Source organism: Ursus arctos, unplaced genomic scaffold, assembly GCF_023065955.2.
Source record: "Ursus arctos isolate Adak ecotype North America unplaced genomic scaffold, UrsArc2.0 scaffold_1, whole genome shotgun sequence".
Taxonomy (NCBI): Eukaryota; Metazoa; Chordata; class Mammalia; order Carnivora; family Ursidae; genus Ursus; species Ursus arctos.
This window is the reverse complement of record NW_026622763.1, coordinates 79,121,547-79,136,913: the sequence shown is the minus strand read 5'-3', so window position 1 is coordinate 79,136,913 and position 15,367 is coordinate 79,121,547. Positions and strand designations below refer to the sequence as shown.

The 15,367-nt window shown below is 39.8% G+C and overlaps 1 non-coding gene across 1 annotated transcript; it reads right to left on the bottom strand.

The window, feature by feature from the left end:
• Positions 1 to 14,179: 14,179 nt before the first annotated feature.
• On the bottom strand, positions 14,180 to 14,286 carry LOC113250955 (U6 spliceosomal RNA). The gene has a single exon (XR_003314278.1). It is a non-coding gene; the product is annotated as a U6 spliceosomal RNA (small nuclear RNA).
• Positions 14,287 to 15,367: the final 1,081 nt, after the last annotated feature.

The window sequence follows — 15,367 nt, the reverse complement described above, 5'->3', positions numbered from 1 at the left end:
TCTCTGTACAGTCATGCCTGAGTCACTGTTTCTTGACAGTCAGAGCCCTGTGGACCCTCTGAAAGGCCCTGTGGGAACCCGAAATTCAGTACACTCAGAGGAGTTGAAGATGTTTACAACGTGAATCAGCAATTAATAGTAACTTCCCCCCCCCAAAAGTCACATCTTTCATACAAGCACTACTAATTATGCTGTTTAGTTTTGTTTTTCTAAGACAAATGACAAGAAAAATGTATAACCAAGGGACTGGGTGACAGAAGTGAAGAAATATGAGACAACTAAAACAGAGAACAAAAAATAATGAGAAAAATGATTAAAAGAACTGAATTGGGTGGCTTGCTCCGCTGGTAATGAGCCTGAACTAAATGCAGAAGTTGCATGTATTTCTGGAACCTGCAGGAGAGATGGAGGAAGTCGTTTTCTCCCCATCTCTAACTGGATTTTGTTTTCAAACTGGGTGGATGATATAAAAGCAGCATGAGAAATTTGTCCTGGGGATGCCCCAGCTGGGGCTTTATCTGAGGAGCTGGCTACATAGTCTCTTTCTGCTCCCCAACCCCTCTCAGCCTTAGATTCTACTCTGCCTGGACTTACCGAGAAGTTCACAGCCATCCAGACCCGTTTCCATCTTTGCACCCTCACATATGCAGGGTCTCCCTGTACCCCACCCTCAGGTCTGCTGAAGAAGAGTCTCCCTTCCACCCTATGTTAGTTCTCTGGGGCTGTGGAACAAATAACCCTAACAGAAATGTATTCTCTCACTATTCTGGGGTCCAGAAGTCTGAAATCCATATGTTGGCAGGATCAAACTGCCCCTGAAGGGTCAAAGGGAGAATCCTTTCTTGCTTCTCCTGGCTTCGAGTGTCTCCAGGTGTTCCTTGACTTGTAGCTGCAGAACTCCAGTCTCTGCTCTGTCCTCACACGGCCTTTTCCTCTCCCTCTGCCTTTCTCTTACAGGGATGCTTGTCATAGGATTTGGGGCCCAACTGGATAATCTGGGATGATCTGATCTTGAGATCCTTGACTTCATTACATCTATGAAGACCTCTTTTCAAAATCAAGTCCCACCTGGAGATTTTGGGCAGACACAGCCTTTGGTGGGTATGGGAGGCACCACTGAACCCTTTTTTCTAAATTCAAGGATTTTTTAAAATTTAAAATCAATTGATTAACATATAGATATTATTAGTTTCAGTGGTAGAGTTTAGTGATTCATCAGTTGCATATAACACCCAGTGCTCATTCCATCATGTGCCCTCCTTCATGCCCGTCACCCAGTTACTCCATCCCCCCACCCCATCTCCCCTCCAGCAACCCACAGTTTGTTTCCTGTAGTTTAGGAAAGAGACTAATTAATCAGAAAAAAAAATCCATTTATACTCTACAAAGGCATTATTAAATACCCTTTCCTTGCCTCTTCAATTTTCTTATGAGTCAAAACTGTTTAAGATCATCATTCTCTTATAGACCCCTCCTCAAATCTCTCTTGAAACTCACAGTCTACTTGGCTTTAGGGGTCTATATCTTCAGCTCCCATCCTAGTAGGTATTCCGTCTGTAGTTCTTCCTTGGCTGCTTTACTGTGTAGGTCAGTTTGGCTTTGCAAACCAGTGGTGGTACATCCTGATTTGCCTGAGACAGTCCAGGATGAAGCCTGTTCATCCACCCCCATGTCCTTTCTGCTTGGCGCTTTCTCTAATACACAAAAGCCTGGTTTTGATGACACCCCCAGCTAGAACACTTTCCTTTGGATTTGAGGAACAATTGACAGAAAGGTTTCTGTTTAGAGAGTGATGAGCGGTGAGGAGGGAGAGGCCTTTGTCCGAACCTGCAACTTCAGAGGCTAGCACAGGAGCAGGGAAGATCTGAAGGGGAGCGTTAGCACTTGGAGTAGGCCACAGCACAGAATGAAGCCACACTTCTGTCCCACTGACTAAGGGGAGATCAAGCCTCTCCTAACAGCTTAGGGCTTCAGATTGCCTATATGAAATAGTCTAAGAGCAATCAGCTTCTGAAGCTTGAGTCTCTGATCCAATCTATTTGGTTTAGTGAAATACGGTCTTGACAAGTTTGCAAGCAAAACTCCTCCAGAACAATTTGGTGACAATTTAAGCACCCCCCCCCCCACTTCTATCCAAGGAACCAAGGGATTCTCTCCCTCAGGAGATGCACAACCAGAACTATGGGCTTATCTTCACCTTTTTGTCTTTCTTAACACTCAGAACACAAAGAAATGTTTAAAGAACTCAGCATATCATTCTTCAGGTTAAGGGAACATGCCTAACACCGTCCAATAAATCACCAAAGAGTATGAAATGGCATAGTCACTTTTTTTTTTTAAGATTTTTTATTTATTTATTTGACAGAGATAGAGACAGACAGCGAGAGAGGGAACACAAGCAGGGAGAGTGGGAGAGGAAGAAGCAGGCTCATAGCAGAGGAGCCTGATGTGGGGCTCGATCCCAGAACGCCGGGATCACGCCCTGAGCCGAAGGCAGACGCTTAACCGCTGCGCCACCCAGGCGCCCTGGCATAGTCACTTTTGAAAACAGTGTGGCAGTTTCTTAAAAAGTTAAATCTACCCCTCCCCTGTGACCCAGCAGTTTCACTCTTAGAGAAGTTAAATTACCTGTTAATAATAAGGGTTATACAGGAATACTGATAGCAGTGTTACTCAGAGTAATCCCAAACTGGACAAATCCCAGGTATTCATCAATAGGAGAATTGATAATTGTATTATCATATAATCATGTAATGAAATACTAATCAACAATTTTAAAAAAAGAATTTTACTGATTAAATCAACCAATAGCCAAGTCCTGTTGACTCTACTTCCAAAATGTATCTGCTTCCTTCCTCCCATTACCACCATGCTGGTCTAAGCTACCATTATCATTCCTCCCTCTGACAATGCAACAGTCTTCACCTGGTGTGTCCCCTTCCCCTCCTTCCTCCTCATATCGATTCCCCACACAGAGGCAGAGTGATCTCCCAAAAAGCTGAATCTGATCTTAGCATCCATTTGGGGCAAAATCTAAACTCGCAGTAGTCCACCAAGCCCTACCAAGTGCCCTTCATGTTGAGCCTTTGGGGGCTGTCCCCTTGCTGGCTTTGCTGCAGCCCCGCCGCCTCCATCCCTGCCTTGCCCCTGGTGCGTCACACAGCTTCAGGTGCGGGGGTGTTATGGAGGTTGTTCTGAGCACATCACATCACTCCCTGTCTTCTCCTGGTCAACTTACTCTGGTATCTTCCAGGAAAGACCAAGCTGAGGGAGGTCAGCTCTGGTCCTGTTTTGGATTAGGATTCTGTTGGCTTTCTGTGCTTTCCCTTCATGGCACTCCCAGCAATGATCGTGAAATGGCATTGAGAACGGTTATTTGCTCATTTTTTGAATATTAAATTTATTACTTTCCTATGGCTACTGTAGCAAATCACCACAAATGTAGTGGCTTAAAACAACACACATTTCTTATGTTATAGTTGCAGAGATTGGAAATCTGAGCTGGGTGTCACCGGACCAAAATCAAGGGGTCTGCAGAGCCAGGCTCCCTCTGGGGGCTTTAGGGAAGAATCTATCTTCTTGCTTTTTCCAGCGCTGAAGGTCACCTGCATTTCTTGGTTTGTGGCCCCTTCTTCTATTGTAGAGCTAGTGGTGGAGCATCTTCTCTCTGCTTCCACCCCTGCTTGGTTATCACGACTCTGACTCTGGTCCTCTTGCCTCCCTCTTATATGGACCCTTGAGATTACATTGGGCTCCATCTAGATAATCCAGACTAATCTGTCTATCTCAAGAACCTTAACTTAATCCCATCTGCAAAGTCCCTTTTGCTGTGTAAGATAACATATTTACAGAGTCCACGGATCCACGGATTATGACGTGGACATCTTTGGAGGTGGGGGTATTCCTCATCCTATCCCATTTGTCTTCTCCACTGAAGATAAGAACCATGTCTGTCTTGCCCACTACTGAACTCTGATTGCCTAGCTGGAATCTTGCACATTTCAGGTGCAAAATAATTCATTTATTGTGTAAAGTAAGTGCATTGAGGCCACTTGCGTGTAAATGGCTTAGACTTTATCATACTTATATGTCAGTTTCCTTTCCAAATTTAAGACTGAAACATCTTTTATTGCTCTGTAGCTGTCAAGGAAAGAGGGTCCATTGTACCTGGACCTCCTAATCTCAAGTCAAAATTGTTCTAAAAAAACAGGCTGAACCTTGAGTCCACTACTCACTACTTTTGTTTATAGAGTTTTTCTGCATTAAATTCTCTTTGCCTAATCATCTAACACATAGGACCAAACTCCCTTGAACTCCTCCTACCTTGAAAGTGTTCTCACCTGCCTGGTGAATGCCACAATTCACATGAATCAGCATACACCCTCTAGGTCAACAGGCTTCTAAGAGATTTACGCTCCCGCAGTATTTCTCCAAGCCAGATTTCTTCAAACTCTGTTCCCAGCCTCTATACACCATTTCATTGGCAACTTCACAAACAGAAAATCTAGATATCAGTATTCTGAGAGCCAATGATAGCATAAAAATTTAGAATAAATACAGCTCAATTATACTAGTATTGTTTAAGCTTTGGTCATTTAAAAAAATAATTTTTTGTATTAGAGAGAGAGAGGACAAAGTGACAGAGAGAATCTCAAGAAGGCTCCACGTCCAGCATGGAGCCCGACATGGGTCTCATCCCAAAGGAGGGGGGGCTCAATCCTGATGGGGGGGGCTTGATCCCACAACCCTGAGATCATGAACTGAACTGAAATCAAGAGTCAGACGCTTAAATGACTGAGCCGCCCAGGTGCCCCTAGCCTCTGTCATTTTGAGAATCTCCTAGGTCAGGAGATTGAAAGAAGAGATGGAAGAAGGGTGTGTGTGTGTGTGTGTGTGTGTGTGTGTGTGTGTGTGTGTGTGTGTTTAAAGTGGGAACACACTATAAATGCACATTAAACCCATTTCAAAATAAAAACCTTCTTAAAGTGAATTCTTCTAATCAACTAAAATAAATATAAAGAAAGTTAAGTCAGCCAAACCAATTTCTTGATATCATATGGTCAAGAAAGGAAAGAATGGTTATCTGAATTTTTAAATTTTTACCATCTTCTTAATCCTATGCAGACACAGTCTGAATGTGGAAGTATTACCCGTCTGAAAAATAATTCGCCAAAGAGATCTAGGACACTGCAAACTTAATTCTGCTCATGAACATCCTCTTGTCTCACCTGGTGTGTTTTGAAATCTTGTCTTGACTTGCTTGGCAAGGACCTTATGAAGGTCCCCCCCCCCTTAAATACAGTGGAGCGATCTAATCTAGTTAAGCCCATTGTCTCCACCTAGACTTGCCTGGATTTACAGCACAATGCCTGGACATATGAGGCTGTGGAGCATTATTCATTTCTCACAGAGAGGCCAAGTGAGTGGGGATTAGCCTCAACAATGAGCACTGCTATTTGCTATTTAGCCAGGAGCAAGGTTCTCATCCAACACAATGCTTGTGCACGTTCAGCTCATTGCTTGTCTGTGCAGATCCCCACATGCAGAGAGGACTTTTACAACCCAAAGTGACAACCATGTGTCCTGCAGCTCTGTTCCCACCAGGGATAGGAAGGCCACCACTCAGCTCTCTGCATTTTATCTCTAACACTGCTGAGAGCAATGTAATGATCTGGGCAAAAGACCTGCATTTGCTTGGTCTTTACAGAGACAACTTATGCTGGTTATTAAAGAATGTTCATTAATAAAGAAGTATTGGACTTAACATCATGTGGACACAAGGGTATCCATGCATTATGACAAGAACTTGACTGGATAAATACTAGAAAATTCCTTCAAGCACAGGAAATCAAGCTGAAAAGAAAGATGGCCAAGAGTCATATACAACCAGTCTTCTGTTTAGGGATATTCAGGCTCATGTTTCTGAACATAAGTAGGAAGTTTGAAGAATAGATTTCAATTTTACAAAGGGAAGGAGGATTTTCCATTCGGGGTGCTACAAATATTATAGCATTTTGGATTCCAGGTCTTGTAAAACCATTGCCTCTCTTCAGTCCTTGTATAGTTTGGGTCCCCTCTAGGGGTAGGGAATTCCTTTTGATTCACAGGAAGCCAGTGTTTGCTACAAATACAGAAAAGTTTTCCTAAAAACTCATTTTGAGTCAAAATATTTATTGTAGCAACAGATGTTAACAGAAAGTAACAGGCACTTGGAATTTAGTCCTTCATTCACTGATAGGTAAATGATCTCCACTGTATGAGGAAGACTCCATGTGGAAAGTTCACTTCCCTGGCAACCACACTCAGGACTAGGGCAAAAAGCAACCCTTCTATTCAATACCTGTAATACTTTCCTAGCACTACTGTGACAAATTACCACAAACTTAGTGGTTTGAAACAACACAAATGTATCACCTTATAGTTCTGAAGTTCAGAAGTCCAAAATGGGTTTCACTGGACTAAAATTAAGGTTTCAGTAGAATTCTGTTCCTTCTGGAGACTCTAGGGGAAAATTTGCTGTCTTACCTTTTTCAACTTCTAGAAGTTGCCTTCAAGCCTTGGCTCATGGCCACTTCCAGCAATCCCATCACTCTGATTCCTGCTTCCATTGTCATATTTCCTTCTCTGACTCTCCTGCCTTCTGCTTTCTCTTATAAGAACCCTGGTGATTACATTGGGCCCACCCAGATAACCCAGGATCATCTCTCCTTCTCAGGATCTTTAAGCTAATCACATTTACAAAGTCCCCTTTTGCCACATAAGGTAATATCTTCACAGTTGCAATGATAAAGACTTGGACATCTCTGAGTCCATTATTATGCCTAACACAATATCCTTTTCCATTTTCCAACCAGAAGTTTTTGGCCATTTTTGTATTTGACTCTTCTTTCTTGATTCATCTCAACCAACCATCTGACCTTTCTTTTACCCCCAAGTACTATTTGTAACTTCATACTTCTTTACAAAATTGAGAGCTTCTTAGAAAAGCAGACACTATATTTTACTTTATTGTATTCTTCACAGACCTTAGCACAGTGCCTTGTGTAAAATATGTGCTCAGAAAATTTTGTGATTTAAAAAAAAAGGAAAAGATAATTGCTATAGAGAACTAGATTTTGAAGTTCAATGTGGAGGAGGGATTGGTGAGAATGAAAACACAATTTCACTTCAAAGATGGCAAAGGGCCTTGGATTCCAGGGTAATTCAATGTGGAAAAGGACAGTCTTTTCAACAAGTGTGGTGGAACAACTGGATAGCCACAGAAGAAAAATAATCCTTGAACTCTACCATGTTTCATACACAAAAATAAACTTTAAGACTATAACATTTTTAAAGAAAACATAGGAGAATATCTCCATAGCTTTGGGATAGGCAAAATTTTGTCTCCCATGATAAATGAAAGAACTAATGATGAAAGAAAAAAGTCGATAACATGGACCTATTCAAAATTAAAAACTGTTCATCAAAAGACCTCATTGAATAGTGGGGCAAAATTAGACTTGGATTTCTGCTTCCAGCCATGTCTAAATACCAGGGACCAGATTTGCCTTCCTTCCTGAAACAAATGACAAACTAGATAAAATATATGGTGCAATGGTTATCAAGACTTTGGACATGAAGCAATGAGACATGAACCCTGAGAGATAGAAAATAAATGCAGTGAGCCCTACACTTGCCCTAGTTTGCTGCATGGAGAGAGTTTCTAGCTGAAGTGCAGAGAGTGGGATCCCAGATAGAGTACAGTAGTTTCCTGGAGTTGGGGAGAGAAGGGAGTCTGTGTGGTTAGAGTTTGCAGGACAGAGAATCAGAGATCTATAGAGAGTTCTGCTGGAGTCTTCAGCTGAGCTGATCAACACATGTTTGTAAGGGTACTGTCCAGGTCCAGGGAAACAACTCTGAAAATATTAGAGAGCAGAGTACCAGGAACTCACACAAAGCCAGGAATAGTTCCTGTGTCCACCAGGCAGAGTGGAAAATCTCATAATTAAGGAGGCATTGTAGAGTCCTCAAGTTCTAAAAAGGTTTAGCTTTGATATTGAGACAAAGGTAACACTTGAATAAAGGCTGCTCTAGTTCCACATAACAAAGCCTAAAAGCAGATTCTGAAAGAGTTGACATATTTGTAAGCAACTCAACTGTATCCCAGAATGTCAAGAATATTTACAGGAATACAAAAATATCCAGCATCCAAAAAGTTAAAATTTACAATGCCTGACATCCATTCAGAAATGAATAGAATTAACATTCTCAATTAGCATTTGGAAGCAGGAAAGTATGACCCATAATGAGGACAAAATCAATCAATGAAAACTGATCTACGAATTATACAGATGTTAGAATTAGTAGGAAGACATTAAAGAGTTATTATGACAGCATTCCATAAGTTTAAGAGACTAGAGGAAAGATTGCACATGAAGACTAGAGACACAGAAGATATAAAAAAGGTCCAAACTGAGCTTCTAAAGATGAAAACTACACTTTTTGAGATAAAAAATACAGCAGATTAAACATTGGAGAAAAAAAAATTAGTGAGCTTGAAGTCAATAGCAATGGAAGCTATCTAAAATGAAAATTGCAAAGAATTAAACAAATATATTGAAAATTAAAATGAGCAGAGCATCAGTGAGACTTTAAACATCAAATATACATGTAATCGGAGTCCCCAGAGCAAGAGAAGGATTCTTTCCAGTTCTGATTTATTTTGAATAAAGCTGCTATGAATATTCATATATTATGTGGACATATGCTTTCTGTTCTCTAGGGTACACACACAGAAGAGAAATTACTGGATCCTAGGGATCATATCTTCAACTTTTTCAAGAAAGTGTCAAATTTTCAAAGTGGTCTTCCCATTTTACATTCCAGCAATGGCTCCAGCAATGTATTAAAATTCCAGCTTCTTCACATCCTCACCAATGTTTTATGTTATCATTCTTCTTAAGTTTAGCCATCCTAGTGGCTGTATAGTGGTATCTCACTGTGGTTTTAATTTGTAGTTCCCAGATGACTAATATTGTTGAGCATCTTTTCATAGACTCCTTGGCCATACATATATATTTCTTTATGAAATAGCTGTTGAAATCTTTTGCTTATTGTTTTCTTATTTCTCTACTTATTATTGTGTCAGTATAGATTACTTTGTATTTTTCTATAATTTTGTATACATGGCATCATATAGTATTTCCTTTTTTTTTTTTTCCTGGCTTCTTTCACTAGTGTAATTATTTTCAGATGTAGCCACACAGTTTGTGTAACACTTCTTCTCTTTTTATTGCTGAGTAATAGTCCATTGTATAAATATAGCACAATTTATGTATTTATCCACATGGTGATGAGCATTTCAGTAGTTTCCAGGTTTTGTCTATTAAAAATAAAACTTCTATAAATATTTGTACATCCATCTTTGCATAGACATATGGTTTCATTTCTTTTTTGTCTAAAATCAAGAACTTTAGCATCCACCTTAAGATGTAGAAAAGAAGAGGGGCGCCTGGGTGGCACAGCGGTTAAGCGCCTGCCTTCGGCTCAGGGCGTGATCCTGGTATTATGGGATCGAGCCCCACATCAGGCTCTTCAGCTATGAGCCTGCTTCTTCCTCTCCCACTCCCCCTGCTTGTGTTCCCTCTCTCGCTGGCTGTCTCTGTCAAATAAATAAATAAAATCTTAAAAAAAAAAAAAATTAAAAAAAAAAAAGATGTAGAAAAGAAGAGCAAATGAAATGTGTAACAATAATAAAGATAAAGGCAAAATTCAAGGAAATAGAAAAACAATGGATAAAAATTAATGAAAACAAAATCCATTTTTTGAGAAGATAATCAAATAGATAAACTTCTAGCAGACTGATTGGGGAAAGGAGAAACCAAAAGAAAAAAATATATATATATATACACACACTATTCTCTCTCTCTCTCTCTATATATATATATATATGTATGACATATAATTTCATCAAAATCAAGAATGTCTGCTCTTCAAAAAGTAGGCTAAGGGAATGAAAAGAGAAGACACAGACTAGGAGAAAATATTTGCAAATTATATATCAGATAAAAGACTGTATCCAGAATGTATAAAGAACTCTCAAAACTTGATGACAATAATAATTTAAAATGACAAACAAGTAAAACACAGGCAAAAAATTTGAAGAGTTTCTTCACCAAAGAAAATATATGGATGGCAAATAAGAACATGAAAAGATGCTGAACATCACTACTCATGAGAAAGATGCAGATGGAAACCATAGCAAGATCTAATGACATGCCTACTAGACTATCCAAACTTAAAAGGTTTCAGGTGTTGGCACGAATATGGAGGAACAGGCACTCTCATACACCGTTGGCAGGAATGTAAAATGGTACAACCACTATGGAAAACAGTTTTCAAAAAGCTAAGCATACATCTACTAAATGACCCAACAACCATCATATTCCTACATGTTTACCAAACACAACTTAAAATCTACAGATTTGAATAACCCAACCAGCGGAGGGAGCTTTAAGTTTGTGGTTTGGTTTCCTTCACAAGAAGTGTTATTCAGATGTCCAATGCAGATCAAATGTTGTCATCACTGTCTACATCTCTGTGAGTTTTCCTGGTGCTGACTAGATAGCCATGAGCAGCCTCTAAGGTAGGAATATCATTTCATGTATTCCTTATGTCAAAACATTTTTTAAGATTCTATTTATTTATTTGTCTGTTTGTTTGTTTGTTTAGAGCTCAAGCAAGGGGAGGGGCAGAGGAAGAGGGAGAAAGAGGATCACAAGCAGGCTCCATACCCAGCATAGAGCCTGACACGGGGCTTGAACTCATGACCCCAAGATCATGACTTGAGCTAAAATCAAGAGTCAGACATTCAACCAACTGAGTCACTCATGCTCCCCAAGTCACAACATTTTTTGAAGAGTATCCTTCATTCATTCAACATTTATTAAACACCTATTCTTATTTGTACATTTTCTACCTCCTTGCTTGTATAAAGACCTTAAATAAAACTATAAACAAAATAATTCTTATTAACTCGATCACTTTTAAACTCTCTTTTAGTGTACGTTATTCTGCATGTTCATAAAGTATGTATTCCTGATCATCTAAAATCCATTAATAGCTCAACTACATTGGGAGTAATTTTTCCCCTGGCCTGGCTCCATTCTTCCATTATGACCACTAGTTCAAATTTCCAATTAAAAAAAAAAAACACCTTTTTTTTTAAAAATTAAATGCATTTTCACTTTGGAGACTTCAAGAGAAATTTTCAGGCATCAGGCCTCTGATACTTCAAACCTAGAAGCGAATTTAGTGCTTGTTTCCTCTGTGTAGTCTCCTGTCTGGACATGCGCAGCCGCTGGGTGTACAGATCAGCAGATGTGATACGAGAAACACATTGGGTCAGGCCGCTATCATGAGATCAGGCAAAATCAGTTTTCTCTCCAGTAAAAACAGAGCAACTTGTTTTCAAATCTCGCAGCTTCCAGCAAGCCCTGGTTTTTACCTTTGGTTTGTGAAGCGGTTCAGCCTCACACTCTCCTGCTGGTGTGACGGTCTGTCTCCACCTCAACAGCACAAAGACCAGAGGAAAAAGGGACTCGGTAGCTGCTTTTCTTGCACTGGGGAGATATACACGATTTCACAGTAAGAGAAGATATCTGATCTCTCCGTGCCCCTCTTTGTTTCCTCTCTCTAAGTTTTACAGCCTTTTTTAATCTGTAAATAAATTAAAAAAAAAAAAGTTGTACATATATTTTCAAAATGTGCTGCATAATGCAACTTCATCCATTTGGGAAGCTGACAGCTGCCCTCTGAGGTATAGCCTGACAGCCTAAAACCCAGGAATCGATCATCTGGCTAGAGCGGTGCCGTGCTACCGCTCCTGGTATGAACCGTGGCACCCAGGAACCACTTATTTGAGATATGCCATCGTAACTCTGATAGATTAAAGCACCACATCCAGGAAACAATTGTGTGTGTGAGGGGGAAAAGCTCTCATAGATCTGCCGGGTTACAGCCCAGAATCCAGCAGGCAACCAGGCAAGTCTGCGCTGAATCAGAGCTTCCAGAAACTCGGGAAGCAGCAGGATGAGTTCTGTTCTTCAACAGCCCATTATGAACTAATTAGCATACATGAATTGCAGATTCGAAGCATTAAAGTGATGTACAAATCATTAATTTTTTGTCAAATCCATGTCATCCTTGTGTATGCCTTCCTATTTTAATGTTGCATGACAGTGAAAAGAGGTACAATTCTCTGTATATAAAGAGGAGAGATTTGGTGTAGCTGATATAATGAGATCTATTTAAACACTATGTATTTTTCAGCTTTGAATATATCTGCTTGGAAAAAAAAATGCTACACTTGTCCTATTAGGGTTAATTGTGAAAGGATGTTAATGTATTCAAAACCCCAGGGGTAGTTCTACATGTTGTCTGAATGAAACAGTGGATGTAAGACCAACTTCACATTTGAGCTTTCTTTTTAAAAGTCCTCTTTTTGATGAATAAAAAGAGCCATAAAATCTTTCTCACTGACTGTGGAAGGTGTAACTATTTAGAATGAAAGCTGAGCTTTGCGGGGTATGAGAGCTCCAATACAGCAGATCTGTTCTTGTTAACCCGGTGCCGAACTTAATTTATAAAGATGTATAATGTAATGCAGTGGGAAAGGGAAAACAACAGCAAAGCCAGGTTTCATATTAGAAAAGGCTTCTAAACATTAATTTGTGGTTTTCTGTATTGATTCTGTGTATTTAATTACTAAGGATATTTGTGCTTAAACAAATGCTTGGTGTTTCATTTGAATTTCTTTTTTCTTATTACAGTGAAGTCACAATGCTTAATTTGTTAGTACCGCAATAGTTGCCATGGTAACAGACTCCAATGTTATATATAAATATGTATGTGGCATATATATGTGTGTATTATAAATATGTACTATAGATGATTATGACTTTATTCTAAGAGCACATGTCAGAAGACTTAGCTCTCACTAAAAACTCTAATTAAAAATGTTGATATACTTTGTGAACCTATAGATATGGTCACGAACTTGGGTCTTCATCTTCACATGGGGAAGAAAGGAAGTTCCGAGGAAGGGGGAGATGTTTGCATGCTGTCTTCTTGTAGGTTTTCCTCTGCCCAACAGCAGAGTCGTCCTTGCCGAGGGTCATCCTCTATGGACCTTTTCCTTCTCCCCAATTCCTTTTCCACCCACTTCTTTTAAGCATACAAAATCCGGATAAAATGAAAACCAAGGCCAAACTCTAGGGGCAGATGTTTTGCCGAAGAACATTATAACAAGAAGACGAGGGATGCATTGAGAAAGAAGGAGGAAAGGATAAGGTGATTTGTTCCATTTGTATTAGTGAGGGGAGTTCATAATAAAGACAACTGTACACATATGTACCACTTGAATTAGGCATTTCACGCACCACTTAGTAAATATTTAAAGTAGATAGTAGAGTCTTCATTGTAGAGATAAGAAAGCTGAAGATCATAGAGAGTGAGTGAAATTGTCACGAAGATTAGATTGCCAAAGCCTCTGTTCTTTGCACAATGTCACTTTATTACTCTGAGGCCTTCTTTAGTGCAAAGAAAGAAGCTGTAAACCCACTCCTTCCAGACTAATTAGCATCACACCTAGTCCCCCATGCAGTCAAAGCGGAAGCAATGACAATGATATGCCCTACCTGGAGATGACTTTGGTAGTAAACCAAAAATAAATCCGATTGAAGTGGAGAATAGCATGGCCATCTCTATCAGTAATTTTCAGCTTCATGTAACAATAACACCACCACAACACAACAGCAGCTTAACTAGTCTATTTTTCATAAATCGTCACAAATCCAGAAATAGGCTGGTATGGAGGCTCCGGAATGTTATCAGGGACTTAGCATTTAAGCAGATGTTTCTCTCTCCACTGTGCCATCCTTAGTGTGAGATTATAATCTTCATGCTCATAAGATGGCTGCTGCCCCACTCGACATCACAACAGTATTCCAGGCCCGAAGAAGAGGAAGGAATAAAGGGCAAAAAAGGAGTGAGCTGAGCTTGTCACTTTCTCCCTCCCTCTTTCTCAATTTTTGTAGGGAAAAATTACAATTTCAACATTGGATGCCACATGATGTGCTTTGATTCATGTAGTTTCCTTGGTATTAACCAACAAAGTGTCAAGTGACCTCTGGGAACTGTGCAAAATATGGAATGCTTCAGAGATATGCATGTCATCTTTGTCCAAGGGGCCTGCTAATCTTCTCTGTATCATTTCAATTTTAGTATCTGTGCTGCCAAAGCAAGCGCAAGCTTGTCTTTTTTCAATGATAAACATAACTTTTCAGGAAGCCCTAACCAAAAGACTGTACTTACATTGGCCAGCTTTGTGCCATATGGCCACCGCATAGAGGCAGTGAAATCTGTGGAAGTGAATCATTTTAACCGAGTCTAATGTTGCTCTTGGTAAGATGGGGATTCTGTTAGTAATGAATGGAGAATGGTTATTGGATAGGCAACAAGCAATGGTCATCTTCTGTGATAGATATTTCCTCATGACTTCATCAAGAATACACACCAATGCAGAAAAAGAGGCCCTTTGTATCGGGGAAAAACATGAAGTGCATATTCTGGTACAGAGCTAACATAAGCTTGGACCTCAATCATTTTCTTGCTATTTCTTGTATCTTCAGCTTCCATTCTCAGGGATTCTCCTCTATTTAATCCTTCTAAGTGGAGTACTTATTAGCTACCTTATTGGTATTTAACCATTGGCTTGTTCTTTTGGTGCCTACCCTAGCATTGTGGTGGTAGTGTTTACAGTTTGAATGAGTGAGTTTTGCAGAAGCTGTGTAGTAGAGCGGTCAAGAGCTAAGGATTCACACAGAACTGAGTTAAACTCAAGCCTCACTTCTTATAATCTGTGTGACTCTAAGCAAGTCCCTTCACTTCTCCAAGACTTGGTATCCTCATCTGATAAGTGAGGACAATAAAAGCACCTTCTTCAGAGGGATTCTATGAGGAGGAAATGAGTTCACACACATAAAAAAACACCTAGCAGAATATCTGACCCACGGCAAGTATTTGACCAATGTTAACTATGATTACTATTGCTATGAATGACGTTCTAGATTCAAATCATGAATTTGCCACTTTCTTGGTCAAGTTTCTAAAAGTCTGTGATGCTCAGTTTCATCCTGTGGAAAATGGTTGATGGGTCATGTTAGAGATGGTAAGTATGTAAATTATCTGTTAAATTGACTGCTAAATAGTAATGGTAATAGGGAATGGTAAGTACTACTAGTTGCCTGTCAATATCCATTCCCCTTTTTTCCTTCCTGTCAGAATTTCATTTTGTTCAGGATGGTGATATGTCCTGTTAAAATTACCC